General features: G+C 47.2%; 1 protein-coding gene across 2 annotated transcripts in view; it reads right to left on the minus strand.

The window, feature by feature from the left end:
- Positions 1-24,309, minus strand: part of LOC140405583 (UDP-glucose:glycoprotein glucosyltransferase 2-like) — a 401,405-nt gene that overhangs the window by 272,709 nt on the left and 104,387 nt on the right. The gene's annotated exons all lie outside the window — the stretch shown is intronic.

The raw sequence follows: 24,309 nt of genomic DNA on the forward strand, positions 1-24,309 counted from the left end.
TGCTGCAATTATACAGGGCCTTGGTGAGGCCACACCTGGAGTATTGTGTGTAATTTTGGTCTCCTTCTCTGAGGAAGGATGTTCTTGCTCTCGAGGGAGTGCAGCGAAGGTTTACCAGACTGATTCCAGGGACGGTGGGACTGTCATAGAACATAGGACATAGAAAATACAGCACAGAACAGGCCCTTCGGCCCATGATGTTGTGCCGAACATTTGTCCTAGATTAATCATAGATTATCATTGAATTTACAGTGCAGAAGGGGGCCATTCGGCCCCGAGTCTGCACCGGCTCTTGGAAAGAGCTCCCCACCCAAACTCAACACCTCCACCCAACACCAAGGGCAATTTTGGACACTAAGGGCAATTTATCATGGCCAATCCACCTACCCTGCACATCTTTGGACTGTGGGAGGAAACCGGAGCACCCGGAGGAAACCCATGCACACACGGGGAGGACGTGCAGACTCCGCACAGACGGCGACCCAAGCCGGAATCGAACCTGGGACCCTGGAGCTGTGAAGCAATTGTGCTATCCACAATGCTACCGTGCTGCCCTTGAGAACAAATAAATCTACACTATATCATTTTACCGTAATCCATGTACCTATCCAATAGCTGCTTGAAGGTCCCTAATGTTTCCGATTCAACTACTTCCACAGGCAGTGCATTCCATGCCCCCACTACTCTCTGGGTAAAGAACCTACCTCTGATATCCCTCCTATATCTTCCACCTTTCACCTTAAATTTATGTCCCCTTGTAATGGTTTGTTCCACCCGGGGAAAAAGTCTCTGACTGTCTACTCTATCTATTCCCCGAATCATCTTATAAACCTCTATCAAGTCGCCCCTCATCCTCCTCCGTTCTAATGAGAAAAGGCCTCAACCTTTCCTCGTAAGACCTACTCTCCATTCCAGGCAACATCCTGGTAATTCTTCTTTGCACCTTTTCCAAAGCTTCCACATCCTTCCTAAAATGAGGCGACCAGAACTGTACACAGTATTCCAAATGTGGCCTTACCAAAGTTTTGTACAGCTGCATCATCACCTCACGGCTCTTAAATTCAATCCCTCTGTTAATGAACGCGAGCACACCATAGGCCTTCTTCACAGCTCTATCCACCTGAGTGGCAACTTTCAAAGATGTATGAACATAGACCCCAAGATCTCTCTGCTCCTCCACATTGCCAAGAACTCTACCGTTAACCCTGTATTCCGCATTCATATTTGTCCTTCCAAAATGGATAACCTCACACTTTTCAGGGTTAAAGTCCATCTGCCACTTCTCAGCCCAGCTCTGCATCCTATCTATGTCTCTTTGCAGCCGACAACAGCCCTCCTTACTATCCACAACTCCACCAATCTTCGTATCGTCTGCAAATTTACTGACCCACCCTTCAACTCCCTCATCCAAGTCATTAATGAAAATCACAAACAGCAGAGGACCCAGAACTGATCCCTGCGGTACGCCACTGGTAACTGGGATCCAGGCTGAATATTTGCCATCCACCACCACTCTCTGACTTCTATCGGTTAGCCAGTTCGTTATCCAACTGGCCAAATTTCCCACTATCCCATGCCTCCTTACTTTCTGCAGAAGCCTACCATGGGGAACCTTATCAAATGCCTTACTAAAATCCATGTACACTACATCCACTGCTTTACCTTCATCCACATGCTTGGTCACCTCCTCAAAGAATTCAATAGGATTTGTAAGGCAAAACCTACCCCTCACAAATCCGTGCTGACTATCCCTAATCAAGCAGTGTCTTTCCAGATGCTCAGAAATCCTATCCTTCGGTACCCTTTCCATTACTTTGCCTACCACCGAAGTAAGACTAACTGGTCTGTAATTCCCAGGGTTATCCCTAGTCCCTTTTTTGAACAGGGGCACGACATTCGCCACTCTCCAATCCCCTGGTACCACCCCTGTTGACAGTGAGGACGAAAAGATCATTGCCAACGGTTCTGCAATTTCATCTCTTGCTTCCCATAGAATCCTTGGATATATCCCGTCAGGCCCGGGGGACTTGTCTATCCTCAAGTTTTTCAAAATGCCCAACACATCTTCCTTCCTAACAAGTATTTCCTCGAGCTTACCAGTCTGTTTCACACTGTCCTCTCCAACAATATCGCCCCTCTCATTTGTAAATACAGAAGAAAAGTACTCGTTCAAGACCTCTCCTATCTCTTCAGACTCAATACACAATCTCCCGCTACTGTCCTTGATCGGACCTACCCTCACTCTAGTCATTCTCATATTTCTCACATATGTGTAAAAGGCCTTGGGGTTTTCCTTGATCCTACCCGCCAAAGATTGTTCATGCCCTCTCTTAGCTCTCCTAATCCCTTTCTTCAGTTCCCTCCTGGCTATCTTGTATCCCTCCAATGCCCTGTCTGAACCTTGTTTCCTCAGCTTTACATAAGTCTCCTTTTCCCTCTTAACAAGACATTCAACCTCTCTTGTCAACCATGGTTCCCTCACTCGACCATCTCTTCCCTGCCTGACAGGGACATACATATCAAGGACACGTAGTACCTGTTCCTTGAACAAGTTCCACATTTCACTTGTGTCCTTCCCTGACAGCCTATGTTCCCAACTTATGCACTTCAATTCTTGTCTGACAACATTGTATTTACCCTTCCCCCAATTGTAAACCTTGCCCTGTTGCACGCACCTATCCCTCTCCATTACTAAAGTGAAAGTCACAGAATTGTGGTCACTATCTCCAAAATGCTCCCCCACTAACAAATCTATCACTTGCCCTGGTTCATTACCAAGTACTAAATCCAATATTGCCCCTCCTCTGGTCGGACAATCTACATACTGTGTTAGAAAAGCTTCCTGGACACACTGCACAAACACCACCCCATCCAAACTATTTGATCTAAAGAGTTTCCACTCAATATTTGGGAAGTTAAAGTCACCCATGACTACTACCCTGTGACTTCTGCACCTTTCCAAAATCTGTTTCCCAATCTGTTCCTCCACATCTCTGTTACTATTGGGGGGCCTATAGAAAACTCCTAACAAGGTGACTGCTCCTTTCCTATTTCTGACTTCAACCCATACTACCTCATTAGGGTGATACTCCTCGAACTGCCTTTCTGCAGCTGTTATACTATCTCTAATTTACAATGCCACACCCCCACCTCTTTTACCACCCACCCTAATCTTATTGAAACATCTATAACCAGGGACCTCCAACAACCATTTCTGCCCCTCTTCTATCCAAGTTTCCGTGATGGCCACCATATCGTAGTCCCAAGTACCGATCTATGCCTTAAGTTCACCCACCTTATTCCTGATGCTTCTTGCGTTGAAGTATACACACTTCAACCCATCTCCGTGCCTGCAAGTACTCTCCTTTGTCAGTGTTCCCTGCCCCACTGCCTCATTACACGCTTTGGCGTCCTGAATATCGGCTACCTTGGTTGCTGGACTACAAATCCGGTTCCCGTTCCCCTGCCAAATTAGTTTAAACCCTCCCGAAGAGTACTAGAAAACCTCCCTCCCAGGATATTGGTGCCCCTCTGGTTCAGATGCAACCCGTCCTGCTTGTACAGGTCCCAGCTTCCCCAGAATGCGCTCCAATTATCCAAATACCTGAAGCCCTCCCTCCTACACCATTCCTGCAGCCACGTGTTCAACTGCACTCTCTCCCTATTCCTAACCTCGCTATCACGTGGCACCGGCAACAAACCAGAGATGACAACTCTGTCTGTTCTGGCTTTTAACTTCCAGCCTAACTCCCTAAACTTGTTGATTACCTCCACACCCCTTTTCCTACCTATGTCGTTGGTACCAATGTGCACCACGACTTCTGGCTGCTCGCCCTCCTCCTTAAGGATCCTGAAGACACGATCCGAGACATCCCTGACCTTGGCACCTGGGAGGCAACATACCTTCCGGGAGTCTCGCTCGCGACCACAGAATCTCCTATCTATTCCCCTAACCATTGAATCTCCTACAACTATTGCTTTTCTATTCTCCCCCCTTCCCTTCTGAGCCCCAGAGCCAGACTCAGTGCCAGAGACCTGGCCGCTAGGGCCTTCCCCCGGTAGGTCATCCCCCCAACAGCATCCAAAACGGTATACTTGTTTTGAAGGGGAATGGCCACGAGGGATCCCTGCACTGTCTGCCTGTTTTTTTTTTTCCCCCTGACGGTAACCCAGCTATTCTTGTCCTGTACCTTGGGTGTGGTTACCTCCCTGTAACTCTTCTCAATCACCCCCTCTGCCTCCCGGATGATCGGAAGTTCATCCATCTTCAGCTCCAGTTCCCTAACACGGTCTTTGAGGAGCTGAAGTTGGGTGCACTTCCCACAGGTATAGTCAGCGGGGACACCGGTGGTATCCCTCACCACCCACATCCTACAGGAGGAGCATGCAACTGGCCTAGCCTCCATCCCCTCTTACCTGACAGAATATAGCTGCCCTGTGGACTAACTAGATCTCCCCCCTCCGACTCTGCTCCCAGTCAGCTACACTTTCTGTAAACTCCTGGCTCTCTCTTTGCGGAAATGTCGGAAACAAAATGAAAGGAGCACCTTACTCCCTCCTCACCTAACTCCCTCGGTCACCAAACTCTTACGATAGCACTCAAAATGCACCAAATTCAGCACTCCCTCGGTCACCAAACTCTTACGATAGCACTCAAAATGCACCAAATTCAGCACTCCCTCGGTCACCAAACTCTTACGATAGCACTCAAAATGCACCAAATTCAGCACTCAGTGCAAACAAAGTCTGCACTGTAGGAGATCACTTTTATACTGTGAATCTAGCCTCTGAAAACTGGCCTAATCCAATTAACTAATTAACAAGCTCCAGCTGCAAGTGCCTACAAGTAGAAGCCTGCTTAAAGCTGATTGAAAATTCACCTTCTTCTAAACCAAACAGCAACTTTTAAGTTAATTAACTAAATAAAAGAAAGACTAAACTTTAGATAAAAATGAAGCCTTATACTCCCTCGGTCAGCAAACTCTTACTATAGCACTCAAAATGCACCAAATTCAGCACTCAGTGCAAACAAAGTCTGCACTGTAGGGGATCACTTTTATACTGTGAATCTAGCCTCTGAAAACTGGCCTAATCCAATTAACTAATTAACAAGCTCCAGCTGCAAGTGCCTACAAGTAGAAGCCTGTTTAAAGCTGATTGAAAATTCACCTTCTTCTAAACCAAACAGCAACTTTTAAGTTAATTAACTAAATAAAAGAAAGACTAAACTTTAGATAAAAATGAAGCCTTATACTCCCTCGGTCAGCAAACTCTTACTATAGCACTCAAAATGCACCAAATTCAGCACTCAGTGCAAACTCATATGAGGAGAGATTGACTAGGTTGGGATTGTTCTTGCTGGAGTTCAGAAGAATGAAGAGGGGATCTCATAGAGACTTATGAATTTCTAATAGGAGACAGGGTAGATGGAGGAAGTTGTTATCAATGACGGGTGTGTCCAGAACCAGGGGTCACAGTCTTCACAGAATTCAGGGACATTTCGGACAGAGATGAGGAGACATGTCTTCACCCAAAAAGTGGTGAGCCTGTGGAATTCTTTACCACAGGAAGTAGTTGATGCTAAATCATTAAATATATTTGAGAGGCGGCTAGATGTAGCACTTAGGGAGAATTGGATCAAAGATGATGGAGAGAAAGCAGGATTAGGTTATTGAGTTGGATGATCAGCCATGATCGTGATGAATGGCAGAGCAGGCTCGAAGGGTCAAAAGGCCTCCTCCTCCTGCTATCTTCTATGTAACTACGCATCTGGGGAGAGAACACCAGAGGTGATCGTCTCCCTGGACATAGAATAGGTCTTCGACAGAGTTGAATGGAAGTACCTTCTTGAGTTACCGGAAGAGTTTGGGCTATGAGCGGGGTTCACCTCGTGGGTGAATCTCCTGTACAATGCCCCCCAAGGTGAGCGTTCGGACCAATACCACCAGCTTGGAATACTTCCAGCTGCACAAATGCTCTAGGCAGGGATGCCTGCTGTCCCCGCACCTGTTCGCCCTGGCAATTGAACCTCTGGTGATCACTCTGCGAGACGCGAAAAGCTGGAAGGGCATTCAAAGAGGAGGCAGAGAGCACAGAGTTTCACTCTATGCGGATGACCTGCTCCTCTCGGGCTACAAACTCAACCTGGGCAAAAGCAAGGCATTCCCGATGAATCCGAATTGGGGAGGGACTGAGCTGGAGGAGGTACCATTCAAACTAGCCCCAAACAAATTCCACTATCTGGGGATCCAGATAGACCATGCCTGGACACGGATCCACAAGTGGAATCTGACCAGTCTGGCGGAGGAAGTTAAAAAGGATCTACAAAGGTTCCCTGGCGGGGAGGGTGCAGACAATCAAGATGCCGAAGTTCCTCTTCCTGTTTAGATCCATACCGATCTTCATCCCCAAGCCTTTTTCCATAATATAGACAAAAAGATCATGGTGTTTGTGTGGAGGGGGAAGAACCCAAGGATCCCTAAATCGACACTGCAAAGGAGGAAAAATATGGGCAGTCTGGTCCTGCCGAATCTATAGTACTACCACTGGGCAGCTACTGCAGAGAGGGTGAGGGGATGGATCCATGGAATGGGTGAGGATGGAGGAGTCCTCCTACAAGGGAACGACCCTCCGGTCCCTTGTCTCGACAGCACTCCCATCCCCTCCCGACGAAATACACATCCTGCCCAGTGGTGGGAGCCAACTAATGGCATGGAACCAAATAAGGCTGCATTTCAGTCTAACTGAGATGTATCTCATGGCACCCTCTGCGGAAACCACAAATTCCCACCAGCCATGCTCAACGCCACCTTTAAAACATGGAGACAGGACGGGGGGGGAGGTAGCAGTCAAGGGCTTTTACATAGGGGACAGATTAGCGACCTTGGGCGAACTGATGGAAGACCTGGAACTACTTCCAGGGCAGGACTTCAGCCACCTCCAAATTAAACACTTTCTCCCCAAGGAGACTGCAAGATACCCCAAGGCCCCAAGAGACACACTACTAGAGGAACAAACACACACGGACAGTAAGGAGGGGGGGGGGGGGTGTAACAATACATGTGTTGTAAGGAATACAAAGGGTTAACAATAAGATGTTATAAGGAGCAGTCATACAAATATCATGTGACTCTTGGGATTCTGGGAGAAGGTGGTTAGGCATGAGTTAGATTAGTTGCATGGCATAAGAGTTAAGAGTTCTGTTATAAGAAATATCATATTGTTTTATTCAATAACTTCATATCATAAAATTTACAGTGCAGAAGGAGGCCATTCGGCCCATCAAGTCTGCACCGGGCCTTGGAAAGAGTAGCCCACTTAAGTCCCACACCTCCACCCTATCCCAGTAACTTATTTCTTGTTGACTATAATTTAGTAGTGTAAATAAGTCAGCTTTGTTCAAGGATTCACTTTGATGTTCTTTGTCAACAGTACATTCTCAAGACATCCTGGTAATAAAAATAATCTTTATTATTGTCACAAGTAGGCTTACATTAACGTTGCAATGAAGTTACCGTGAAAAGCCCCTAGTCGCCACACTCAGGCGCCTGTTCGGTGAACCAAGCCTCAAATCGAACCTGGGACCCTGGCGCTGTGAGACCCAACAGAGAACATCACAAGGGGGTACTGTGGGAACATCAATGGAAGGTTACTGGATAGGGCAAGATTATCGCTGGACAAAGCCAGACGAAAATGGGAGGACGAACTGGGGATGGAAGTGGATTGGGGACTCTGGAGCGAAGCACTGAGTAAGGCCAACTCCACCTCCTCCTGCGTAAGCATAAGCCTAAAGCAGTTTAAAGTGGTGCACGGAGTGACGCCCTGGCTTTTGTTTCCTTAATCGCACGCCGGAGAATCCTGCTCGCCTGACTACCAGCAGCACCAGACTGGCTGGCAGACCTGTCGGAATTTCTCCAGCTGGAGAAGATCCATCCGAGGGTCGGACAAGGGCTTCCACAAAGTATTCATCGGCCTGTCCCAAGACCTGTTCGAGGCCAACAGCAACTAGGGAAAGAGGGGGAGGCAGGCAAGAAAGTATGCAATGAGGTGGAGCAAAGAGGGAAAGAGATGAGGAGAGAACCAAAGGGAATTGCAGAGAGAAACATGGGGAAAAAAGGAGGGGAGGGAACTCACCTCTGCCCCCAAACTCACAAGGACAACAACAAAAAACGCAGAAAAGGGAGGAGCTCAGTAGTATGACACCCAGGACAGAAAAGGGGACAACCAAAGGGGAAGAATTCACAGGACAGAAGAGGGGACAACCAAAGGGGAAGAATTCCCAGGGCAGAAGAGGGGACAACCAACGGGGGAGAATTCCCAGGGCAGAAGCGGGGACAACCAACGGGGGAGAATTCCCAGGGCAGAAGAGGGGACAACCAACGAGGGAGAATTCCCAGGGCAGAAGAGGAGACAACCAACGGGGAAGAACGTATGTTAAAAGTATGAAAATAAGAAACTGGACAACATGGAAATGTCAGGTGGACTATTTGTTAAATTGCTATTCTGTAAAAATTGAAAAATGCCAATAAAAATATATTTTTTAATGTTATTATGATCTCCACCTCCACCACCCTTTCAGGCAATGAGTTCCTGACTTAATTTAAGAGGTTGTAGAAAATGAATAGAAGTGATTCAATATATTCTGCAACTGGATCCTCGATTTTCTGACCCGTAGACCACAATCAGTAAGAATAAACAACCCCTCCTCCACGATAGTCCTCAATACCCGGGACCGCGCAAGGCTGTGTACTTAGCTCCCGACTACATTCCCTTTACACACACGATTGTGTGGCAAAATTTGGCTCCAACTCCATCCACAAGTTTGCTGATGACACGACTGTACTGGGTCGGATATCGAAAAATGATGAGCCAGAGTACAGGAGGGAGGGAACCTAGTGGAGTGGTATAATGACAACAATCTCTCCCTTAATGCCAGCAAAACTAAAGAGCTGGTCATTGGCTTCAGGAAGCAAAGTATCATAAACACCAGTCTGCATCAATGGGACCGAGGTGGAGATGACTGACAGCTTCAAATTCCTAAATGTGCACATCACCAATAATCTGTCCTGGTCCACCCACGTCGACGCTACAACCAAGAAAGCACAACAGCGCCTATCGTTTCTCAGGAGACGAAGGAGGTTCGGCATGTCCATATTGACACTTAGCAACTTTTACAGGTGCACCATAGAAAGCATCCTAACTGGCTGCATCACAGCCTGGTGTGGCAACTGCTCGGCTGAAGAATACAAGAAACTACAGAGAGGCGTGAACACAGCCCAGACCATCACGAGAACATGCTTCCCATCCACTGACTATGTCTACACCTCCTGCTGCCTTGGGAAAGCGGGCAGCATAATCAAAGACCCCTCCCACCTGGCTTATTCACTCTTCCAACTTCTTCCATCGGGGTAGAGATACAAAAGTCTGAGAACACGCACCAATAGATTTAAAAAACAGGTTCTTTCCCACTGTTACCAGACTCCTAAACGACCCTCTTATGGACTGATCTGATGTCTTCACACATCTTCTCTACTGAGTACTACTGCACTCCTGTATGCTCACCCGATGCCCGTGTCTTTGCATTTACATTATGTATTTATGTTTGCCCTATGTACTTTTTTTTCATGTAAAGAATGATCTGTCTGAACTGTACGCAGAACAATACTTTTCACTATACACATGACAATAAACAATCCAACATTTAAATTCCAATAATTTATTCAGCGTGTAGTTAACTCCCAACAGTCATCCTCAATTTTCAACAGTATATCAGTTTGGGGGTGAGGTGAAGTCAGACAGGCAATCAAGCGGCATGGCGGCAATGCTGCCTCACAGCGTCAGGGACCCTGGTTCAATTCCTGCCTCGGGTGACTGTGCAAAGTTTGCACTTTCTCCCCATGTCTGCGTGGGTTTCCTCCGGGTGCTCCGGTTTCCACCCACAGTCCAAAGATGTGTATGTTACCAACTAATTACCAATCCAAGAATCAAAGATGGTATGGATTTGTTTTAATTTCAAGGTCGTGACTATCTAGTCATCATAAACTATTACTCCAACTATCCCGAGGCGATGGCAGTGAATGATTCAACAGCAAGATCTATCGTAAGGGCAACAAAATCAATTTTTGCACGCCATGGGATACCTTTACACGTTGTCTGTGACAATGGGCCTTGTTTCTCAAGCTGGGAGTGGACACAGTTTGCAGATAAGTACAACTTCAATCACATCAGATCAAGCCCATGCTATCCTCAGTGAAATGGCAAAGCAGAGAAGGAAGTAGGAATAATCAAGAAATTGTTCCACAAAGCAGTCGATGATAATAAAGATCTATCATTGGCATTGTTGACGTACAGTGCAACACTACTGTCATCTGGATTATTAGCTGCTCGGATGTTAATAGTGTAGCCATCTGGGATGGCCACTTACAAAGAAACATGGACATTTGCAAAGACTCAAGGGAAATATGGCCAATACAAGATTCAGGCAGGCTCAGAGCCTAAATGTATATTTGTCAGCAGAGAACCAGAAAGTATCGAAACCCCCAGCCAATTTGCATTCTAATGACCCATTTCCCCAAGACACAGGACTGGTACTCAGGTATACGATACAATTCCAGACACATCGGCGCCACTCCCTTTACTCAGGAAGCATAAACAGCAAGGTCAATGACCGCTTAAGACACGCCCAGCCTTCAAGGCACCCGCCCCTTTATGAGGGCAGTAATCGAAGTCTGCAGAATTATTGGGTCCAAACCTAAGCCCAAAAGAACGCGAACCCCCCAAGGATAAAGAGAGACACTGCCATGTGTTCAATCTCTTTTGGACCTGGCGCTCCGGCAACGTCTATCTCCAACTGTAGCACCACGACCAGAAGCAAGTACAAGTTCAACGCTCGCTATCAGACGGATGAGCCTAGCTGAACCGCAGTTACTTCTCCAGGCCCAGCAGATCCAGATTCGAACAAAGGCCACTGTTCCTCTGACCTGAAGTTAAGTCCAGGTTGTCATAGTGTTAGGTGTAATTTAGCTCGTAGTGTTTATGTTGCATGTATAAGTTAATCTTGTGTGTAAATAAAGTATTATTGAACTTGAACTAACTAACTGGTTGTTGGGCCTTTGATCGATATCCGGTTGAACCTTGTGGTGGTATCTACCTGGTGACTCTGAAAGCAATATACTATCAATATCTAGACAAAAGAAGGGCAATCTTATTGACTGCCATATTTATAGCAAGTAAATAGAGCAATATTATTGGCGACCTCTGACGGGACTCGACCCAGAAGTGATTCTGTCACTCCTGAAGAACCCACAAAATGTTTGAATTAGAAACCCAATTGGAAAAGTGAAAGAAACCACAAATGTAAGACCAGTATCGATCAAACCTCCAAGATTCGGAAGTGTGTAGTATTTTGCATGCGTACTAACAGGGATATAAGGTAAACTCGTTAAGATTTTGTTGCGTAAAACTTTCGGGAGTTGTGTGAACCGGAAAATAGCTGAAGCCATACCCGCTTTTTGCATCACCGCTTTATTCCCTCCTGTCCCAAATTCACGGCCGAGATACAGAGATTACGGTAGAGATACAGAGATTACGGTAGGAAAAGACATAATCGTGGAAATGGCTATGAAGGCAATGGAACGCCTTATGTACCCACAGGAACCAGAGGTCACAGCGACCAATAGAGCAGAGCAGTGTCCCATATGGGAAGAGGAAGTTAGGAAGTACCTAAAGGGGAAAGGTCTGAGTTTTGTGCAAATGAAGAGACAGGTCCTGGTCATACAGGACAAACTTGGATAACCTGACCGAGATCCATAAAAAGAGTTTCGGAAAAATTCGTAAGCCGATGGCAATCGTGTCCTGTTTGGCACAATTGCAAGACACAGAGGAGGTTGTGAGGACGTTCCGCAGACAGCTTGTAGAGAAAGAGCAGAGTAGTGAGGGAAACGTTAGTGAATGCGAAAAAGTAACTGAGCAACTCCGAGAGCAGCTAGCAGCGAAGGACAAGGAGATGGCTGATGTCAAACGGGCACACCAATCTTGTCTAGCTCACCTAAGCAGCTTTCAGACACAATATGATAAGGCCTACCAAGAAACGCAACTCACAGTTTTGGTAAGGGAAGAAACAGAACACCAAGTAGAGCAATTAAAAAAGCAATGTGAGGACTTAAAGGCAGCCCTATGAGCACTCCACAGTTCGACAACGGAACAAAGGCAGAGTTCGGTAGACCACGCCAAATGTCACGGTGACAGTCACTGCTCTCAGTGCAAAATGGTTTCAGAGACACCTTTGGACCAAATTTAGACCAGGAAGATGGCCCCGATTGGCAGGAAATTAATGAAACTGCTCATCGATACGTAAACGGAACAGAGATTCAGAATAGAGCCCCCAGGTCCCGAAAAGGAAAACACCCGCACCACCGACTGCACAGGCAGCACACAACCCCATGAATCCAGTCACCACGCAGCGCAGAGTACCGACAGAAGACCAACCCACATCAGACCCACACCATTTCTTTGAGCGAGTTAGATAACAGACAGTCATGTACGGTCTGGACGAACAGGAGCAAGTGAAGCTCATATTAATGAGCCTTGAGCCGTCCGTTAGTTCAGCCCTTCCCGACCCACAAAATGTAGGAAGAGGTAGCCTCCAGGATATGAAGACAACTATCTTAGATGCAACTGGCTATAATAGAGGAGATCCCATAGAAGGACTCAACCGATGTAGGCAGAAGAAAGGAGAGCATCCAACAGCATTTGCTGGATGCCTCTGGATACACTTCACAGCAGTATTTGGAGATCTAACCCGCGGCCATTTAACTGCAGACAATACGGCCAAATGGACCCGTATTTTACTCTCCCACACCACAGCTGCAGGACAAAAAGCATGTGCAAATTATGACCCCTCAGACGCCACACACAATGAAGTGTGGGTTTTGAAGAGACTCTCCAGAGCTTGGGAACAATCCCTACATAAAAAGGCAGAGCAGGAGAAGGTAGAAGCAAACATGAATCCAGAAAGGACACATCAAGACCCCGCATGGGTAAATGAAGGTAGAAATGACACACAGCACCATAAAGCACAGGGATGCTATAATTGTGGACAGAAGGGACATTACACCCAAGAATGCAATGCCCCCCCCAAACCAGCAACGGAATCAGCACGCAAATGCCCCACATAGGAACAATGCCAGGCCTATCCACAGCGTTAGCGCCCGTTCAGATAATGTGGCCATAAATGGCACCGATTGACGGTGTTCGGACTCCCCAACCTGGGTCTGCGACACACTCTGGGACAAGTCCGGAAGGCCGGTAGTCACAGGCACAGTCCGGGGACACCCCGTAGAGTTCCTTTGGGACACAGGAGGGTCCCGAACCACGTTAAACTCCTCCACGTTGTGCCAGCGAGATATATGGCCCACAACAGCCACTATCACTCTTAGTGGATTTACAGCACACCTCCAGCAGGGACACATTACGGCCCCTGCGGATATTCAGATCGGTAACATTAGAACCAAGCACTCAGTCGTTTTAGTAGATTTATCCCAGACAGCAGAGCACATCTTGGGGGTAGATTTCATGATCTCACACAACCCCGTGAATAAGTGTGTGTAGAAAATGGCTAAAGCAGCACGAGCCCCGCCACACTCACAGTAGGAGACTACGAACACAGGATTAGCCCTGTGGGAGATTACTGGTTTGATCCACAAACCATTACCACGGACAAAACAATTAGGGAAGTCTTAAAGAAACACATGTTTTAAGTAATGGGTTAAGAGACATTGCAATTAGTTGTCTCATTTATGTTAAGTATCCAATAATTGACACTGATATTAAAGGGGCTTCAGGTAGCCTCTATGTGTCAGGTGATGTGTAGTTAAGAGTTTTGTGCAGAGTCTGTTGGAATGAAATAAATGTGTCTAAGTGAAAAAGGAACAGAACTTTTGACTCTTCTAACCACAGCAACTAAAACGTCCAACAACACAAAGCATCTTTTGCCCAGCACAAACACGATTGCGGTAAAATTCCAGGAATGGTCACCATGGCATGGTTTTGTGAAGGGGAGGTTGTGTCTCACTAACTTGATAGAGTTTTTCGAAGAGGTCACAAAGATGATTGATGCAGGTAGGGCAGTGGATGTTGTCTATATGGACTTCAGGAAGGCCTTTGGCAAGGTCCCTCATGGCAGACTGGTACAAAAGGTGGAGTCACAAGGGATCAGGGGTGAGCTGGCAAGATGGATACAGAACTAGCTAGGTCATAGAAGGCAGAGAGTAGCAATGGAAGGGTGCTTTTCTGATTGGGCAGGGATCAGTGCTGGTACCTTTGCTGTTTGTAGTATATATAAATGATTTGGAGGAATATGTAACTGGTCTGATTAGTAAGTTTTCAGACGACACAAAGATTGGTGGAATTGCGGATAGCGATGAGGACTGTCAGAGGATACAGCAGGATTTAGATTGTTTGGAGACTTGGGCGGAGAGGTGGCAGATGGAGTTTAATCGGACAAATGTGAGGTAATGCATTTTGGAAGGTCTAATGCAGGTAGGGAATATACAGTGACTATAGAACCCTCAAAAGTATTGACAAGTCAGAGAGATCTAGGTGTACAGGTCCACAGGTAGTCAAGAAGGCATACGGCATGCTTGCCTTCATTGGCCGGGGCATTCAGTATAAGAATTGGCAAGTCATGTTGCAGCTGTATAGAACCTTAGTTCGGCCACACTTGGAGTATAGTGTTCAATTCTGGTCACCACACTACCAGAAGGATGTGGAGGCTTTAGAGAGGGTGCAGAAGAGATTTACCAGGATGTTGCCTGGTATGGAGGGCATTAGCTATGAGAGCGGTTGAATAAACTCGGTTTGTTCTCACTGGAACGATGGAGTTTGAGGGGCGACCTGATAGAGGTTTACAAAATTATGAGGGGCATAGACAGAGTGCAACTTCGAACTTTGAATTTTGCTGTCGCGTTTATGTTTTTCAAAAAAAGTTTATTTTTTCTAGCTTTTTTGGATGTTATTTGTAATGCCTGCTGTATGGATCTGTGGCCAGCTGCAAAGCTGAGTGATGTAAAGTTTGCATTTGCACTGTTGGGGGATGGAGGTGTGTTTGTTCAGATGCTGGATCTTTTGTTTGATCTTTTTTTTGTTTGACTTCAACTTAGGGTTTTTTTTTTGTATCTCTGTCAGACAATTGTGTTGGGATTGTTTTACATTTGAATATGTATATATGAGCAGGGGGGAGGGTGGGGAGGGAACAATAGTTGGAGTTGGATGAACTTCGGATCATTCGGGAGGCAGAGGGGGTCATAGATAGCAGCTTCAGGGAATTAGTTACACCAAAGATTGGAGATAGATGGGTAACTGTAAGAGGGACTGGGAAGAAGCAGTCAGTGCAGGGATCCCCTGCGGTCGTTCCCCTGAGTAACAAGTATACCGCTTTGGATACTTGTGTGTGGGACGACTTACCAGGGGTAAGCCACGGGGTACGGGCCTCTGGCACGGAGTCTGTCCCTGTTGCTCAGAAGGGAAGGGGGGAGAGGAGCAGAGCATTAGTAATTGGGGACTCGATAGTCAGGGGCACAGATAGGAGATTTTGTGGGAGCGAGAGAGACTCACGTTTGGTATGTTGCCTCCCAGGTGCAAGGGTACGTGATGTCTCGGATCGTGTTTTCCGGGTCCTTAAGGGGGAGGGGGAGCAGCCCCAAGTCGTGGTCCACATTGGCACGAACGACATAGGTAGGAAAGGGGACAAGGATGTCAGGCAGGCTTTCAGGGAGCTAGGATGGAAGCTCAGAATGAGAACAAACAGAGTTGTTATCTCTGGGTTGTTGCCCGTGCCACGTGATAATGAGATGAGGAATAGGGAGAGAGAGCAATTAAACATGTGGCTACAGGGATGGTACAGGCGGGAGGGATTCAGATTTCTGGATAACTGGGGCTTTTTCTGGGGAAGGTGGGACCTCTACAGACAGGATGGTCTACATCTGAACCTGAGGGGCACAAATATCCTGGGGGGGAGATTTGTTAGTGCTCTTTGGGGGGGGGGGGGGGGGGTTTAAACTAATGCAGCAGGGGCATGGGAACCTGGATTGTAGTTTTAGGGTACGGGAGATTGAGAGTATAGAGGTCAGGAGCACAGATTTGACTTCGCAGGAGGGGGCCAGTGTTCAGGTAGGTGGTTTGAAGTGTGTCTACTTCAATGCCAGGAGTATACAAAATAAGGTAGGGGAACTGGCAGCATGGGTTGGTACCTGGGACTTCGATGTTGTGGCCATTTCGGAGACATGGATAGAGCAGGGACAGGAATGGTTGTTGCAGGTTCCGGGGTTTAGGTGTTTTAGTAAGCGCAGAGAAGGAGGCAAAAGAGGGGGAGGTGTGATGCTGCTAGTCAAAAACAGTATTACGGTGGCGGAGAGGATGCTAGATGGGGACTCTTCTTCCGAGGTAGTATGGGCTGAGGTTAGAAACTCCTGTTGGGAGTTTTCTATAGGCCTCCAAATAGATCCCTAGAAGAGCGAAAGTAACAGGGTAGTTGTTATGGGAGACTTTAACTTTCCAAATATTGACTGGAAAAGATATAGTTCGAGTACATTAGATGGGTCGTTTTTTGTACAATGTGTGCAGGAGGGGTTCCTGACACAATATGTTGACAGGCCAACAAGAGGAGAGGCCACATTGGATTTGGTTTTGGGTAATGAACCAGGCCAGGTGTTAGATTTGGAGGTAGGTGAGCACTTTGGGGACAGTGACCACAATTCGGTGACGTTTACGTTAGTGATGGAAAGGGATAAGTATACCCCACAGGGCAAGAGTTATAGCTGGGGGAAGGGCAATTATGATGCCATTAGACATGACTTGGGGGGGGGGATAAGATGGAGAAGTAGGCTGCAAGTGTTGGGCACACTGGATATGTGGAGCTTGTTCAAGGAACAGCTACTGCGTGTTCTTGATAAGTACGTACCGTTCAGGCAGGGAGGAAGGCGTCGAGCGAGGGAACCGTGGTTTACCAAAGAAGTGGAATCGCTTGTTAAGAGGAAGAAGGAGGCCTATGTGAAGATGAGGTGTGAAGTTTCAGTTGGGGCGATGGATAGTTACAAGGTAGCGAGGAAGGATCTAAAGAGAGAGCTAAGACGAGCAAGGAGGGGACATGAGAAGTATTTGGCAGGTAGGATCAAGGAAAACCCAAAAGCTTTCTATAGGTATGTCAGGAATAAAAGAATGACTAGGGTAAGAGTAGGGCCAGTCAAGGACAGGGATGGGAAGTTGTGTGTGGAGTCTGAAGAGATAGGCGAGATACTAAATGAATATTTTTCGTCAGTATTCACTCTGGAAAAAGATAATGTTGTGGAGGAGAATGCTGAGACCCAGGCTAATAGAATAGATGGCATTGAGGTACGTAGGGAAGAGGTGTTGGCAATTCTGGACAGGCTGAAAATAGATAAGTCCCCGGGGCCTGATGGGATTTATCCTAGGATTCTCTGGGAAGCCATGGAAGAGATTGCTGAGCCTTTGGCCTTGATTTTTATGTCATCATTGGCTACAGGAATAGTGCCAGAGGACTGGAGGATAGCAAATGTGGTCCCTTTGTTCAAGAAGGGGAGTAGAGACAACCCCGACAACTATAGACCGGTGAGCCTCACGTCTGTTGTGGGTAAAGTCTTGGAGGGGATTATAAGAGACAAGATTTATAATCATCTGGATAGGAATAATATGATTAGGGATAGTCAGCATGGCTTTGTGAAGGGTAGGTCATGCCTCACAAACCTTATTGAGTTCTTTGAGAAGGTGACTGAACAGGTAGACGAGTGTAGAGCAGTTGATGTGGTGTATATGGATTTCAGTAAAGCGTTTGATAAGGTTCCCCACGGTAGGCTATTGCAGAAAATACGGAGGCTGGGGATTGAGGGTGATTTAGAGATGTGGATCAGAAATTGGCTAGCTGAAAGAAGACAGAGGGTGGTGGTTGATGGGAAATGTTCAGAATGGAGTTCAGTTACAAGTGGCGTACCACAAGGATCTGTTCTGGGGCCGTTGCTGTTTGTCATTTTTATAAATGACCTAGAGGAGGGCGCAGAAGGGTGGGTGAGCAAATTTGCAGACGGCACTAAAGTCCGTGGTGTTGTCGACAGTGCGGAAGGATGTTGAAGGTTACAGAGGGACATAGTAAAGCTGCAGAGCTGGGCTCAGAGGTGGCAAATGGAGTTTAATGTAGAGAAGTGTGAGGTGATTCACTTTGGAAGGAATAACAGGAATGCGGAATATTTGGCTAATGGTAAAATTCTTGGAAGTGTGGATGAGCATAGGGATCTAGGTGTCCATGTACATAGATCCCTGAAAGTTGGCACCCAAGTTGATAGGGTTGTGAAGAAGGCCGATGGAGTGTTGGCCTTTATTGGTAGAGGGATTGAGTTCCGGAGTCATGAGGTCATGTTGCAGCTGTACAAAACTATGGTACGGCCGCATTTGGAGTATTGCGTACAGTTCTGGTCACCTCATTATAGGAAGGACGTGGAAGCTTTGGAGCGGGTGCAGAGGAGATTTACCAGGATGTTGCCTGGTATGGAGGGAAAATCTTATGAGGAAAGGCTGATGGACTTGAGGTTGTTTTCGTTAGAGAGAAGAAGGTTAAGAGGAGACTTAATAGAGGCATACAAAATGATCAGGGGGTTAGATAGGGTGGACAGTGAGAGCCTTCTCCCGCGGATGGAAATGGCTAGCACGAGGGGACACAGCCTTAAACTGAGGGGTAATAGATATAGGACAGAGGCAGAGGTAGGTTCTTTACGCAAAGAGTGGTGAGGCCGTGGAATGCCCTACCTGCAACAGTAGTGAACTCGCCAACATTGAGGGCATTTAAAAGTTTATTGGATAAGCATATGGATGCTAATGGCACAGTGTAGGTTAGATGGCTTTTGTTTTGGTGCAACATAGTGGGCCGAAGGACCTGTACTGCGCTGTATTGTTCTATGTTCTATGTATGTTCAAACTACTGGCCAGAATTTTGTCCTCTAGGATTGAAGACTGTGTTCCGGACGTGATTGGGGAGGACCAGACGGGGTTCGTTAAGGAAAGGCAGTTGGTGTTCAATGTAAGAACGTTGCTAAATGTGATCATGATGCCCCCAGAAGGTAGGGAAGTGGAGGTCGTGGTCGCAATGGACGCAGAGAAAGTTTTTGATCGAGTAGAATGGGAATATCTGTGGGAGGTACTGGGACAGTTCGGATTTGGACGGGGCTTTATTGACTGGGTCAGTTTGTTGTATCAGGCTCCAGTGGCGAGCGTCCGGATGAAAAGGACGACATCAGACTATTTCAGGCTACATCTGGGGATGAGACAGGGGTGCCCCCTCTCCCCACTGTTGTTCGCGCTAGTTACAGAGCTGCTGGCAATTGCCCTGAGAGCCTCAAGGGTTGGAAGGGGTTGGTCCGGAGGGCGGGAGTGGAACACAGAGTCTCACTTTACGCAGACGACCTGCTCCTGTACGTATTGGATCCAGTGGAGGGGATGGAAGAAATCATGAGGATTCTGAGGGAATTGGGCCAGTTTTCGGGGTACAAACTAAATATGGGGAAAAGCGAGATGTTTGCGATCCAGGCAAGGGGACAGGAGAGGCGACTGGGGGAACTGCTGTTTAGAGTGGTAGGGGAAAGTTTTCGGTATCTTGGCATGGGATACTCGGCAAGTGGCATGGGAATGGGAACGGTTACACAAACTTAATCTGGCCCGTCTGGTGGATCAAATGAAGGGCAATTTTCGGAGGTGGGACGCACTACCGTTGTCACTAGCTGGGAGGGTCCAGACGATGAAGATGACAGTCCTTCCGAGATTCCTGTTTGTGTTCCAGTGTCTCCTCATCTTTATTCCGCAGCCTTTTTTAAACGGGTTAACAAAGTTATCACGGGCTTTGTATGGGCGGGCAAGTAAAGAAGGGGATGCTTGAGCGGAGCCGGGGAGAGGGCAGGCTGGCGCTTCCAAACTTCAGTAACTATTACTGGGCGGCGAATATAGCCATGATCAGGAAGTGGGTGGTGGGGGGAGGGTCGGCATGGAAGCTTCATGTAAGGGCACCAGGTGATAACGGCGCCTCTGCCATTCCCGCCAGCACGGTACTCTACCAGTCCTGTGGCGGTGACAGCCCTGAGAGTCTGGGGGCAATGGAGGAAGCATGTGGGAGCGGAGGGAGCATCGGTCTGGTCCCCAATTTGCAATAACCACCGGTTTGCCCCGGGAAGGATGGATGGGGGGTTTCGGAGATGGATTGAGAGGATGGGGGATATGTTTACAGAGGGGAGCTTTCCTAGCTTGAGGATAAATTTGGATTGGCGAGGGGAAATAAATTTAGGTACCTGCAGGTGCGGGACGTCCTGCGTAGACAGGTCTCAACCTTCCTGCTCCTTCCACCAAGGGGGATTCAGGATAGATTAGTTTCCAGAGTGGGGGTGGGAGAAGGGAAGGTCTCCGACACTTATCAGGAGCTCATGGGGTCAGAGGACACGCAGACTGAGGAACTGAAGCGCAAATGGGAAGAGGAGTTAGGAGGAGGGATAGAGGATGGTCTTTGGGCGGATGCGTTGGGTAGAGTCAACGCGATCACAACATGCGCCAGGCTCAGCCTGATACAGTTCATGGTCGTTCACCGGGCTCACATGACAGTGGCCCGGATGAGCAGGTTCTTTGGTGTAGAAGACACGTGTGCAAGGTGTGCGGGGGGGCCAGCGAACCATGTCCATATGTTCTGGGCATGCCCGAAGCTTAAGGGATTCTGGCAGGGGTTTGCAGACGTCCTGTCCACGGTGTTAAAAATAAAGGTGGCACCGAGTCCGGAGGTGGCGATTTCCGCGGTGCCGGAAGATCCGGGAATCCAGGAGGAGAGTCGTTCTGGCCTTTGCTTCCCTGGTAGCGCGTAGACGGATACTATTAGCTTGGAGGGACTCAAAGCCCCCGAAGTCGGAGACCTGGCTTACTGACATGGCTAGCTTTCTCTGTTTGGAGAAAATCAAATTCACCTTGAGAGGGTCAATGTTAACATAGAACATAGAAAATACAGCACAGAACAGGCCTTTCGGCCCACGATGTTGTGCCGAACCTTTGTCCTAGATTAATCATAGATTATCATTGAATTTACAGTGCAGAAGGAGGCCATTCGGCCCTTTGAGTCTGCACCGGCTCTTGGAAAGAGCACCCTACCCAAACTCAACACCTCCACCCAACACCAAGGGCAATTTGGACATTAAGGGCAATTTATCATTGGCCAATTCACCTAACCTGCACATCTTTGGACTGTGGGAGGAAACCGGAGCACCCGGAGGAAACCCACGCACACACGGGGAGGACGTGCAGACTCCGCACAGTCAGTGACCCAAGCCGGAATCGAACCTGGGACCCTGGAGCTGTGAAGCAATTGTGCTATCCACAATGCTACCGTGCTGCCCTTGAGAACAAATAAATCTGCACTATATCATTTTACCGTAATCCATGTACCTATCCAATAGCTGCTTGAAGGTCCCTAATGTTTCCGACTCAACTACTTCCACAGGCAGTGCATTCCATGCCCCCACTACTCTCTGGGTAAAGAACCTACCTCTGATATCCCTCCTATATCTTCCACCTTTCAGCTTAAATTTATGTCCCCTTGTAATGGTTTGTTCCACCCAGGGAAAAAGTCTATGACTGTCTACTCTATCTATTCCCCTGATCATCTTATAAACCTCTATCAAGTCGCCCCTCATCCTCCTCCGTTCTAATGAGAAAAGGCCTAGCACCCTCAACCTTTCCTCGTAAGACCTACTCTCCATTCCAGGCAACATCCTGGTAAATCTTCTTTGCACCTTTTCCAAAGCTTCCACATCCTTCCTAAAATGAGGCGACCAGAACTGTACACAGTACTCCAAATGTGGCCTTACCAACGTTTTGTACAGCTGCATCATCACCTCAGGGCTCTTAAATTCAATCCCTCTGTTAATGAACGCGAGCACACCATAGGCCTTCTTCACAGCTCTATCCACTTGAGTGGCAACTTTCAAAGATGTATGAACATAGACCCCAAGATCTCTCTGCTCCTCCACATTGCCAAGAACTCTACCGTTAACCCTGTATTCCGCATTCATATTTGTCCTTCCAAAATGGACAACCTCACACTTTTCAGGGTTAAACTCCATCTGCCACTTCTCAGCCCAGCTCTGCATCCTATCTATGTCTCTTTGCAGCCGACAACAGCCCTCCTTACTATCCACAACTCCACCAATCTTCGTATCGTCTGCAAATTTACTGACCCACCCTTCAACTCCCTCATCCAAGTCATTAATGAAAATCACAAACAGCAGAGGACCCAGAACTGATCCCTGCGGTACGCCACTGGTAACTGGGATCCAGGCTGAATATTTGCCATCCACCACCACTCTCTGACTTCTATCGGTTAGCCAGTTCGTTATCCAACTGGCCAAATTTCCCACTATCCCATGCCTCCTTACTTTCTGCAGAAGCCTACCATGGGGAACTTTATCAAATGCCTTACTAAAATCCATGTACACTACATCCACTGCTTTACCTTCATCCACATGCTTGGTCACCTCCTCAAAGAATTCAATAAGATTTGTAAGGCAAGACCTACCCCTCACAAATCCGTGCTGACTATCCCTAATCAAGCAGTGTCTTTCCAGATGCTCAGAAATCCTATCCTTCAGTACCCTTTCCATGACTTTGCCTACCACCGAAGTAAGACTAACTGGCCTGTAATTCCCAGGGTTATCCCTAGTCCCTTTTTTGAACAGGGGCACGACATTCGCCACTCTCCAATCCCCTGGTACCACCCCTGTTGACAGTGAGGACGAAAAGATCATTGCCAACGGCTCTGCAATTTCATCTCTTGCTTCCCATAAAATACTTGGATGTATCCCGTCAGGCCCAGGGGACTTGTCTATCCTCAAGTTTTTCAAAATGCCCAACACATCTTCCTTCCTAACAAGTATTTCCTCGAGCTTACCAATCTGTTTCACACTGTCCTCTCCAACAATATCGCCCCTCTCATTTGTAAATACAGAAGAAAAGTACTCGTTCAAGACCTCTCCTATCTCTTCAGACTCAATACACAATCTCCCGCTACTGTCCTTGATCGGACCTACCCTCACTCTAGTCATTCTCATATTTCTCACATATGTGTAAAAGGCCTTGGGGTTTTCCTTGATCCTACCCGCCAAAGATTGTTCATGCCCTCTCTTAGCTCTCCTAATCCCTTTCTTCAGTTCCCTCCTGGCTATCTTGTATCCCTCCAATGCCCTGTCTGAACCTTGTTTCCTCAGCCTTACATAAGTCACCTTTTTCCTCTTAACAAGACATTCAACCTCTCTTGTCAACCATGGTTCCCTCACTCGACCATCTCTTCCCTGCCTGACAGGGACATACCTATCAAGGACACGTAGCACCTGTTCCTTGAACAAGTTCCACATTTCACTTGTGTCCTTCCCTGCCAGCCTATGTTCCCAACTTATGCACTTCAATTCTTGTCTGACAACATCGTATTTACCCTTCCCCCAATTGTAAACCTTGCCCTGTTGCACGTACCTATCCCTCTCCATTACTAAAGTGAAAGTCACAGAATTGTGGTCACTATCTCCAAAATGCTCCCCCACTAAGGTTCGCCTGGAGGTGGCAACCGTTCGTCGACTTCTTTGCAGAAAATTAATCATCAGCAGGAGCAAGGGGGGGGGGGCTAGTTTAGTTTAGAATAGGGAGTTAATAAAGGTGAGACCTGTAAGGGAGGAAGCAGGCCTTTTGTTTGTAGACATACGTATATTGTTTATTTTGTCGTAAAACCAAAAATTCCTCAATAAAATGTTTATTAAAAAAGAAGTATCAAAGGCTATAAAACAGAATTAGGAGAATGAGGAATAGTTTATCCTTGTCACAGTCATACAGGGTGTCATTAGTTACTTTGATAATAGTTGCTTTGGTATTGTCACAGGCTGAAACCTGATTAATGGGTTTCAAACATACAGTTCCAGGAGAACTGGGCATGGATTTGGGAGGTGGCAAAACATTAAAAGCAAAGGCAGGTAGGAGATGGGATATTAGTTTGCAAGAATAGGGGGGTCAGAGATTGGATTTTAAGAAAAGGGTTATGTTGCCAGATTTAAATGGAGAGAGGAATAGTACCTCAAAAGAGAGAACTATTAACAATGTCAGTTAACAGCAGCACGGTGGCGCAGTGGGTTGGGCTAACCCACGGGCCTCACGGCGCCAAAGTCCCAGGTTCGATCCAGGCTTTGAGTCACTGTCCGTGTGGAGTTTGCACATTCTCCCTGTTTTTGCGTGGGT

This window comes from Scyliorhinus torazame, unplaced genomic scaffold, assembly GCF_047496885.1.
Source record: "Scyliorhinus torazame isolate Kashiwa2021f unplaced genomic scaffold, sScyTor2.1 scaffold_107, whole genome shotgun sequence".
In the NCBI taxonomy this organism is placed as follows: Eukaryota; Metazoa; Chordata; class Chondrichthyes; order Carcharhiniformes; family Scyliorhinidae; genus Scyliorhinus; species Scyliorhinus torazame.